This window comes from Lineus longissimus, chromosome 12 (genome assembly GCF_910592395.1).
Source record: "Lineus longissimus chromosome 12, tnLinLong1.2, whole genome shotgun sequence".
In the NCBI taxonomy this organism is placed as follows: domain Eukaryota; kingdom Metazoa; phylum Nemertea; class Pilidiophora; order Heteronemertea; family Lineidae; genus Lineus; species Lineus longissimus.
In genome coordinates, this window is record NC_088319.1 from 10,217,036 (window position 1) to 10,228,959 (window position 11,924).

General features: G+C 40.5%; 1 long non-coding RNA gene across 1 annotated transcript; it reads right to left on the bottom strand.

The window, feature by feature from the left end:
* Positions 1-1,577: 1,577 nt before the first annotated feature.
* On the bottom strand, positions 1,578-2,585 carry LOC135496613 (uncharacterized). The gene is made up of 3 exons (XR_010448696.1): positions 2,532-2,585; positions 2,122-2,232; positions 1,578-1,917 (listed from the first exon to the last, which is right to left on the bottom strand). It is a non-coding gene; the product is annotated as an uncharacterized LOC135496613 (long non-coding RNA).
* Positions 2,586-11,924: the final 9,339 nt, after the last annotated feature.

Here is an 11,924-nt window from a genome sequence, read left to right on the forward strand (position 1 = left end):
TTACGTAGGCCTCAATATTACGTCCATTATACGTCCTATAAACACCCCGTAATCGACAGTCTTTTCAGACTGTATCCGCACGAAGGACCGCACATAATAAGCGTCGATTCAAATGACATGGAACTTTGCGAGCGCTCGCAAACTTTGCGTGCTGGCCAAGTTGCAATATTTTTGCGAGGACTTTGCGAGGTCTTCGTAAGTACCACGCATCGCAAAATTAGCGTGTCCGCAAAACCATCGCAAACAGGTAGCAACGAAAATGTTGCGATACATTCGTAAACATGGCCCCTGATTGCTTTCATTGCTCATACACTAGATACGGCAACCTTGCACAGGTCGCCGTACTATGTGGAGCATTCTGCACTAAGAAGGCATTTTGTAATGCTAAACCTTGCGTATAAGGGATTCCCACACTATATTAATGAAACACCCGTGTTTTGTTCAAGTCAAAGTTTTAGTGAATTTCGAAGCTTACGGAACACTCATCACTGCATCATAATGCAGCATTACAAAATCTCTTAATTAATCAACTCGGCAATATTTCCATTTTCAAAGGGAATATGGGAAGGAGTTTCACTAAAAATGTCTATAAGTTTTCTATCACTAGGAAATGGATATAAAATTCAGCAATGGTTTACATTTCAGAAGAAGTTCGGTTGCCACATGACGATGTCCCTACCAAGAGCAGGTTAAATCCAGAAACTTCCAGAAAGTAAATGTCCACCGTTTTTTTAAAATGTCACAGAGATAAAATAAGATATTTGAAGGCAGTTTTCAGCAGAGTATGGTACATTTATATTTAGTTGGTCATATATCTGCAGTATTTGGATGCACCTAATTCCATCCCTTCATTATGCAACAAACATTTTAAAAAGGTCCTAAAATCACTTTTCTTATTTCATGTGCGTTTTTCAAAAATTCAAATAAGCCCATGAACTGTGCTTTATGATCATAATTTTTTGGCACTTGCAATTCCATACAGTGTGTACGATAGTCATGACAAATGCACATTTTTGCTGAGGATTTTTATATTACCTTTTTAATCTCTTCCATATCCTTTGATAAATACCCCCTTAATCCTTCATGTATGAGCTGAGTTGGCCATAAAGACTCAAACTGACTGCATTGCTGACTATGAGGGGTGTTCTCAAAGGTCACCAGCTGTCTGAAAAAACAACAACCTGTAGCGAGCTTAAACTAATCTTCAAAATGAAAGAATTCGGCTGGAATTTTCTAGTAATGAAAGCAAAAAGCCTTTGTTGCATCATAGTTCACCCATACATTGTGAAAAAGAACGAAAATAAAATAAAAAAGTCACTTTTTGGATATTTTTTAAATTGCCTGATACATAATGAAGATACAGGATTCGCTGAGTCCAAATACAACAGATACATGACCAACTAGATATACCATTCTCTGCAGAAAACCGTATTCAATTATCTTATTCTACCTCTGTGACATTTAAAGAAACCTGTGGACATTTACTTTCTGGTAGGACTGTACAAGGCTGATTTCACAATGTGAACACGTTTTTACAAATATACCTTGGTAACATTAGAAAATCAATTTATAGGCGAGAGACCTCTCTTGGGAAATTGTTAAGTTTTTGAACTTCTGTCGCCTAAGCTGTCAATTTCGATGGGTCCTCCGGCTTTGGTTTTCAACTATTGCCGATTTGCAGAAATAATTTGTATGATCCTTGCATTCTGCCTTTGCACAAAAATGGATTGTAAGGCCTAATGCTGAATTTGAAATACTATACTATACTAAGATAAAGGATATACGTGCAAAAGTTTCGCCCTTTGCTGTTAGAGGATAACATTGGGCCTGAGGGCGACCCCAACATTTCACGACGACCACCTCCCTTGTGCGCTGAATGTAGCTTTTCTTGCCGGAAGAACATGTCCACCTTGTTTTCTGAAAATCATTGAAGATAGATATTTCATATTCCTTATTCCCGATGCTACTGATTTCGTACTGTCAATTACTTATTTCCGATCGTTGGACTTTTATGGTTGAGATTAGCATATATGTATATATAGCACTTTACGATTATGCTTAGATTAGCCCTCATTTATTAGCGAATTACTTACTAAGCCCATACGCCCGGAAAATACCTACCGGGTGAATAGCTAACCCAGTTCCTCGGAGGTCTAATTTTGTTTCACCTGCCACCATCGGTAGAATGCCACCGCACTCAGCTGCCGGAATCCATCTTTCACGTGGGTTACTCTTTTTTGCAAAATAAGGAAAACTGTAAGTTTCGATGAGGAAACTCTGTGAAAATCGAGAAAGAAAAGGCCCCGATTATGGGTAATCTAGCGATTCTCCATCCCCGCTATGCACATTGTAGAAATGAGCCAACCAGAAGGCTCTATTGTTGAATTATTACTTGTCAGTTTTGCTTAACGAATGGTACGGCGATGCACACGTTGCTGCGTTTTTCTACCAGGCAACCAACCTATTAACCACACTGACAGTTATAACCTATCGAGACTTTAGGTGAGACTATACGAAAACAAATATTATACCTTTAGACTTAACTTAACCTTTTCGTACACGATCTTCTGCGTACAACTCGCGATATTCCGGTCGCACTGTGAATAATTTTCATGTGGCAAAGTTAAATAGTGTGCGTAAAAACTACCATTGAAGAATAAACAATAAATAGAGATTGGGACCTCGGTCTGTCCTCCAACAAATAGATCATATTCGCCGCTGATTCCTTGTCCCACCCGAAAAAGGTCGTTGCAGGTCTGGGCTTTTATTGCGTACACGTTTGTCCCACTGAAAATACATTGCTTGTGTCAACAGGGCAGAGAGCCGCGATGTAGCGACAAATCTGGGTGAATGAAAACATTGAAAAGGGTCTTTTGAAGAGGGTATTAAAAAAGTTTCGTTGCCTTTTCTCAGACCGTTCAAATGATATTATCAGACGTGCACAACTCAATATATTTCAAAATGTTCCATTATATTTTCAAGTCTTGCATGTATTCCGCTTTGGCGTGCCATCCTCGCGCATTGATATGGCCCTATCAAAATACGAGTTCTAAGCAGTCCAGTGAGTCCACATTTTCTTAAATATATTGTCATAAAGCATATTTCTGTGATGGCCTGACTCTGTGAATTTAGAATCAACCACATATTGAGAATAAATTACACTTTGATCCATCCCAGCCATGGATTTACCACGGCAACTTGATATTTTAATAACCTCTATGTGACTTCCGGTCGTGGATGAATACATGCCTCTTCCAAAAAACGCAGTATACCTTTTTAATATCTCCGTCTTGCGTGCGTCGTTGCATCCTCTGACGAAGCCAAGGCAATGCCGAACACTGGGGCCATATTCATAAGCAATGCATGGTTCATATAATGTACATATTACACTGCACGCCAGTAGACTCCTCGTATCGGCTATCAAGAGAGCAATCGCTTTAGTTTGTTGAGGAAAATGACATCGGTAATAAAATTGTAATTTCGATGCCTCCATCTTGTCACTTCTAGCTGGGACCCTCAGGGAATGGATTTACTTGAAATGTCAATGTTCCGACGATTAAGTTAACCTATGAGAAGATGAGAAGACAATTCCACGGGGCAGGAGCGGAAGATCAAATAGGCCCGTCATACTTGTCTCCACATAAAGACCGAGCTGGCCTTTGGCCACAGTATAATCGATTATCAGAAATAGTTTTTGAGCGAATGCAATTTCGAAGCAGATCATTTGGAATTTTGTTCATAACCGGTAAAACTCTGGACACAGCCCCCGATTGCCTCAGAAGCTGCCTCGCGTTGGTATCAGAATTATTGGTCAAATATCCGACAACGAAGGGCCTCCAATCCAGGAAGAAGGTAATAAATGAAGGTATATAGGAGAGAGCATTACACATGGTGGAAGAAGTGGTAAAGAGGACAGGCGATTTGCAAATGGAAAAAAATGTGTTGTGGAGTGAAGTCAAGACGCAAGGTCGAAGTTGGTAGATGTTGCTTTGACTGAACTGAGTAGTATAAGCAGGGTGGTTGCCTGTTGACACTTGCCTGCAACCACTCTGTTACTGTTCCAGTATACAAATCTGTTGGCGTGTTCGATATCTAGCGCCATGCTTGTGGGTAGGCTAAGCACCGGATCTCGCGCCTGGAAGTGCCTGCCTATATGAATTAAGCCCGAACGCTCTCGCGCCAAGCCCGAGTAACAGTAAGGCAAAGTAGCAATAAAAAAGAATGACCAGACAAAATACCGGGTGAGCGTAAAGTAATCACTGACCTTATTGACCATTTTTTTTACATGATTATATCAATTACTTCCATACCTATATATTCTATGTTTGCCAAAGAACTGCAGTCTGATGCAATGAAAAAAACTTGTGTACATCGTAATGCCGGCATTTGTAGGATCGTCTGTCAACTTTTCTCAAAATCTTATCCGGCGACCATTTGATCTCGGGATGACACGTAAAGCACTCTGAGGGTAGCTCATTATATAGCCTCGGTCTGCTACGCTGTACATCGAGGCTATGTGCTACCTCGAAAAAAGCCAGGAATTCCAGCCTAAACGCATTTAAGCCAAAGCCATGATGAAAAACCGGAAAACCCCTCGGTGTAAAAATACTTTGACGTCACAATGCTAGCCAACCAATCAGGTCATTGCTTCGTCAATCATTTTCGCAATGGCACCTCGCACTTCGTCCTTTTTGGGGACGAAGCATTGGTCTACTCCGAGGGTCGCTCACTACGGCCTGGCGCGAGATGAGGCGTCAGTACCAAAAAGAACGCTGTGGCGCTTACTCGTGCTCACTTGCGCTTAGTAATCGATCGGCCATTGCAGACTATAAGACCATCTGTTCCACGAGTTTGGAATCGGAGAGAGTGACCTGTGCCCCTGCAATTCCGAACCGATGACTGTCAGCAACATCCTGTCCAAGTGCCCTGACCTAGCAGCCGTAAGGGAGGAGATCTGGCCATCGGGAACCTCCATCAAGGACCAGTTGTACGATGACCAGGACCGGATAAGGCAGACGACGGCGTACATCGCTAGAAGGGACTAACCATCTAAGAGAGAACGAAGAAAAAGAAGAAGTAATCGATCACGCCATCTGAAACCCAGCCTACATGGTAAAACTTAGCGCCTCCCTGCGAGATCTCGTGATATTTGGGTGGTCGATCGCTCTGCTCAACCGAAAATGAAGCTACAATTCAACCTCGCGACAGGAATGGGCGGAGGCGCAATGGCTTGGGATGAGGCTGCCTGAAACCAATTAAAAAGGTATTTATATAATGCATGATTTCGTTTGGAAAATTCAGACAATTGTTTACGAACAATGGAACAAAACTATCAATGAGAATAACTAATGATATGATCAATAAACATACATTTCCGAACAGAACGTTTTTTGTCACATTGTATCTACAACTAGTATGTTTACAAAGTATGCACATAAGTTGGTCTGCGTTCTACATTTGTTTAAACTACATATCGTTCTAGTACATATCATTTCAAAACATTTTCCCCACTACAAGTGATAATCATGTGCAAATTCTGAGCTTATTCTTCATCATAATCTCATATAGGATTTGTTAAACCTAATAAAGGCCAAGGAATCCTAATAAAATTATGATTGTTAGCGGGATCCTATATATAAGTGGAATAGGTATCCTACATAAAGCTGGTTTCGGAATCGTATATGCTTGGTAACAGAATCCTAAATAGGCTTAGCAATAGCATCTTATTCATACGCTTGTTTAATAACGGAATGTCAGCGGAATCCTACATAGGCTTGGTAAGAGAATCAAAGTTATTAGCACGCTTATGAAAATACAATACGGATTGTCGTCACTTTTATTACTTTCCCATGAAAAAATGCTCACTGGGCTCTGGAAGCGGTATCAGTAGGCGAGACAGTATTAATTGCGTTTCTTTGGGGATGTGATTTAAGTCAGAGTTTTCAGATGAAGGCTCAATGGTCAAAATAATGCACTCCGAAAAATAATTAGTAAAGTAAAATAGTTAGAGTGTAAAATAACTAAAAGTTTCTAGTTATTTTTACTACTCTGGTAGTTCCTATTGTACCAAATGTGAAATTATATATTTAAACTAGTCTATCAAAATAGCAATTCTTAGCCATTTTGACCCTCTCGGTACGGGAAATGACCCTCTTTTTCGCCAGGCCTGAGATGGGACTGGCCAAATATCCGTTTCTCTTAGACACTGCAAGTTGTGGGCATGTCATAGCGACATCGATCTTTTGAACAGGATGACCAGATTCCTCTTAAAAGCTGTTTCATTTCCACTGGCTGTTTGGTTCGTGCTCAAGCGAATTTCAAACGTTTTAAACTTATTTTATAGTTGATGAAATAGGAACTACCAGATTGAGGTGTTTTTTTTTAATCAACAATGGAATCAATGGATGTAGATTACCTTGATGGATGCCTTACATTTCCCCCTATATCAAAAATCCCCAGTTCAGGATTAGGTTCTTTAAAATGAGAATGATTTAAAACCCAACGGCGAATTCTTTCACGTTTTGGTAATGGTAACACAGCGCGGAATTTCTTTGTACGTCCGTCGTACAATTTTCGGCGGCAGCTCCCCGACCCCCTAAAGAAATGGCCTCAAAACCCCGCTCCGAAAGTTAGTGTCTTGTTCAAGCTGTCGGCTGCCCAGTCACCTCCTATTCTACATAAGTAGTTTCCATCAACAAATTGCACAAAAAAGGAAAACTTCAAAATCCACCTTCGTCGCCCGTTTGAAACAATTCTATTCGCGGCTATTCGACGGTAAAGTACTAGAAAATTCAAAAGCGATTGACGGAAGGGTATTATAGCAAGATAGTTTTCATTTGAGGCAAGTGCCTAGTTCCATTTTCTCAGTTCGGATGGCTGCACCTGACAGTGACGACAAACAACTCAAACTGATATGACCATGTCATTCGAAATGTAAAGTCTCGCTGCACTACAGCAATCCAACATGTCTCTCTTGTGGTGGACAGGCTATCTATCTAGCTTCGCTAAACTACAGCAATCCAACATGTTTCTCTTGTTGTAGACATGCTATCCATCGAACTTCGCTACACTACAGCAATCCAACACATCGCCAGCGGTAGACAGGTTATCTATCGAATTGCGCTGCACTACAGAAATCGAACACGTCCCCAGTGGTAGACAGGCTATCTATCGAATTGCGCTACACTACAGCAATCCAAAACATCCCCAGCGGTAGACAGGTTATCTATCGAACTCGGCTGCACTACAGCAATCCAAGACGTCCCCAGTGGTAGACAGGCTATCATCGAATTGCGCTGCACTACAGCAATCCAACACGTCCCCAGTGGTAGACAGGCTATCTATCGAATTGCACTACACTACAGAAATCCAACACGTCCCCAGTGGTAGCAGGCTATCTATCGAACTTTGCTGCACTTCAGCAATCCAACACCTCCCCAACGGTCGACAGGCTATCTATCGAATTTCGCTGCACTACAGCAAACCAACACTATTACCTACAGCCTGTATATACTGGTATCATCATTCATCAATGTGGTCGATGCAGAGTTTAAAGAAAATAGGCAGTGATAATCGTATTGATCGAAAGTCACTGTGAGTATTGTACAATCGATATCGGTCAATTCAAATCTTGGTTCAAATGACATCTTTGCTTTCAATTATTTCAACATGTTGAAGCGTATGACATGCTGCTCTCTGGACGTACGGAAATGTAACACTTCTCGCTCACCTTGGGCAGGATGTCTATTGAACTTTGCAGCAATAATTGGGAATAGCACAATTGCTATGAAAAGTTTCAAGAGTCTGAACAAAGCAAAAACCATGGCTTGATACTGAACGTCTAAAGTATATTCACTTGTAGTCAGGATGTTTATCTTACTTCGCTGAGCACATCTGTACATAGAAAATACATGCTTTTGACACGCTCAGGAAGCCAGGTAGGTCAGACGAAGCCCAGGATTTCCCAGTAAAGCAGGTCGCTCAAATCACGTAACAAAAATCCAGACATACGCTGGAAATGACTATCAGGGTGACGTTAAAGCAATGAGCGGCTTTTTGCTTCAACGTGTTTGTTCTTCTTTTGTTCCATTTGCACACTTTACCTCTGAAAGTTATTGACGATTAATAAATCTAATTCCAGCGCTCGAATTTTTTTCCCGCTCCCGGAAGCCGCCGAATTCCATGACGTTATTTAGATTTCTCCTCGTCAACAGGGTCACTTATGGCAGTGAAAGAAGCGTTTTTTACCGAGATTTGGTTGGCTAAAGCCTTGCAAATTACGCATTCTTTCCCAATTCTCTTTTTTCGGGGCCATTGTAGGAAATGAAGACGAATGTACGCAGATAGGCATTGAAAACCTATCTTTTTAAATAAGCCTATTTTTAAATCCGTTTTTAATCATGTGGTTCTAAATGGTTTCATTGTTTTATTACTGTGTTTTAGTACTTTGAGCACATTGTTTCTTAGATTGTAAGGTGCCTTTGAGCAATTTGTTGATAAAGGCACATAAAAATATGTTTTAATTATAATAATAAAAGTGTATTTTCATGTGTTTAAACGACAGCTAGTAACGTCACCCGTCACCGAGGTTGATTGGGGGTCTTCCCGATTCGCAAACTCGCACAGTGAATTCCGCCATCTTGGATATCGGCATCCTGAGATTCAGGTGTTTTCAACACTGCGTCACCACCACTTCAAACTCCAAAGTCTTATCCAGGCCTAGTAAGTGCCACCTTCTTTCATAAAATGGCTTGTTTTATAAATAAATAACAAAATATGATCTTTGTATATAAAACCCGAGATGTTCTGGTGTGTTTTTACGTGAATTTATTGCAAACTATCAATGCAGCGTAGTGCAGTCATCGTGTTCTCGTGCGTAGTGGTGATGCGATAGCCTCTTTGCAATTGTAAAGATTCTTTACATTTCCACATGCGCGGTACTGCTTTTCAAGATGGTGGCAATTAGGCAGTGCTAGAGCCGTTGTTTAAGAACGACATCAGCGCCTCTAGTGTCAAGATTGCCCGATTCGCTTAACATCAAGGACAAATATATATCTACAGCAAGACGTCAGAGTACAGTGTAGATCAATGGCTCAAGGCAGGCAGCGCCTTACAGGTGCAGCGGTCCACTTGTAGAGGATCGACCCATTGAGGGCTAACTCGGGTTAAATCAGAGTCAACATCGGAAGAGCGTGATAATTTTGGCAACAATTTTAATTTTTTTCCTGTTTTGTGCAATTTCTTGATGGAAACTACATGAACTTGATATGTAGAATAGGAGGCGACTGGACAGTGGACAGCATGGTAAAACTGCCCATAACAATACCAATGGTCCGGCTTTAAGTCCAACCACGGCATGCCCTTTAGAGGCACAAAAAAAATTACAAGCGGGCCAGGATCAAGTTGTGAATGCTGGAAATAACGAACAACGGGTTTTTTACGATGTTCGTTACGAAACGGAATTGGAAAAACCGTCTGCTACTTTAATATGAAGAAATAAGACGCCTTGTTCTTTAAAAAAACGGCGAAGGGAATAGAAATCCGAAGTTTTAATATTGGTCCAATACTCCACTACTTGTTAGCGCAAAGTTTTTTTAAGTAACTTTGCTGAGTCTAAAATGAAGAAATATGTATAGCTTTTCTGAACCTTCGCAATTTTAAAATAATCAGATAAATCATATGACAACCCGTTCGTTATAATAGACCATGGTTCATCACCTGTCTCCACTACTCAGCAGTGTATTATACATACACATGGCTATGTATTCTGTATTCTTATTCCATATGGTCGATTCTCTGAGAATCTTTGAGCGGGTGGATTGGGAAGGCTATCTTACCACGAAGGAGGTATCGTTGACGAGATCTCTACTGCTGTGCTCTATTATATTCACTTCGGGAAGACATGTGATGGGTTTCAGTGTTGAATACAATTTGCAAACCACTTGCATAATACATTCATCACAGCATGAGGATGCAACGGGTATAAAATTAAACAAAAAAGGAGCAGTCATCTGGATGGAAAGGGTAGGTAGAGGTAAGGACCAAAAATTTATCATATTGTATCCTGGGAGACCCTACTGACTAATATAACTTTTCGTAGTTGAATCCTCAAATTGTATCATCATTCGCATCGGAAAAATGCATCGCATGAGGTACAAGTGTGCAAGGGCCATAAACCTACCTTGAACATTGCTCTTAACTAACCCTTAAAGGGACAACTTGGACGTGGGATTTACCTAGCCAGGAGGAGAATACCCCTGCTTGACACTATGTGCCGACACTTGTAGTATAAAAATAACGTGACATATGTTAAAGTCTTTCGCCAGTTTTGCGAGGCATTTTTTGACATCGCTTGCGAATTTCAAGCAGGTTTATCAGGCTACATCCCGTTCTAGAGTATTGTTTATTTCAGTTCACTGAAGTTTCAAAGATCTTGTTCTGTGAAGTTGCGGTCCTCTTAGAAGGTGGTTTTGTATGCAAAACCAACACATCTTATTCCTAGGTTGGCCCTTTAACTTAAGCATATCGGAGCTGAACGAACACGGAACAGGGTCATAGGCTCAGTACCTACCTTGGAATTATCCGCTTGATCGCGATCGTGCGGGATGTGTCCTTCGTCGCGACTCGACGCCAAATGCCTCCAACACCAACCTTGCAATATTATTCAATTATTACACAAAAAAACATCTTTTTAACCTTCAAGACAGGTCATAGGTGTTTGGAGAAATTAGAAGAGTTTTCATTGCCACCTATCTATTCGGCTGTTCACAAATTGTGCACGGCTGAGTTATCGAAGCTGAAGCTCCTTTTATGTCTGTCTTAAGTATCACTACCCGTATGCGACATACATGTACGTATTTTCCATACGGATAACTGATACGTTTTGACGGTGCTGAAGGTCACTAGTTACCAAACTTCGCGTTCTTCTCATCTTAGGTGCGAACAGATTCGCTACGTTTCGGATACAACGAAAGTTTCGACTGAAGAAAACTACTCGGAGCCATTTACTGTGTCTTCTTTACTGTCCTAAACAACAGTTCTTTCTCTTAAATTCATGTGGTGGCTTTTTCAGATGGATGAAGCCTCCATCTTTCATTATTACATATTACCCAGGCCCAATTCCTACACAAAAACATCTTTTTAACCTTCAAGAACGGGTCACAGATGCATTATGCTTTAAAGCATACCTGCTTGTGTTCTGGTTACAGTCCCGTCGCAGTAGGTTGTCTGTAGATTTATACAGTTATAGCGGAAGGTATGTATCTCCTGTGATTGTTAACTACAGCATGAATAGTTTAAGATGCAGTCCAGTGATGTCAGATAACATGAGCTATGTGATAGTTTGGACTCAAAAGCTTACCAGAACAACCAAGCACCGCATGTTTGATCACGAATTAATTCTATTTGAAATTGACCATCGCTCCGAACAAGATATTGCATTTACTCATCCAAATTTGATAATGTCCGTAACAGCACAGAGATATAAAATCAGACATCTCGTAGGCTTGTCGAATGAAACAATTTTTGTTTATGATAAATTTAAAAGGTCAGTAGTTGTATTTCACTACAAAGAAGGTTCCTACAAACTGATTCATAAACAGAAGATAGTTAAAAAAATCTGTTACGGGACATGGGATCATTTTCACAGCGAATTTATATTTTTCGAAGAGAAGAAAAGAGGGCAATATCGATCCTTTTCTCTTTTTAGGATGTCATTTAGAGGGGATAAGAATTTAATACATTTGACAACAGTTCCCAGTTTCAAAGTGTTTCAAGATCGCCATTACGAATATCCAATATTTGCAATCAGTCCAAATGGAATACTTCTTTTATCTCGCAGTACATCCACCAATAAGAATCCTACAATCATTTATCACTACCGCACGGTGCTTGGACATGACTGATCGTATTCAAATTGCAAGATA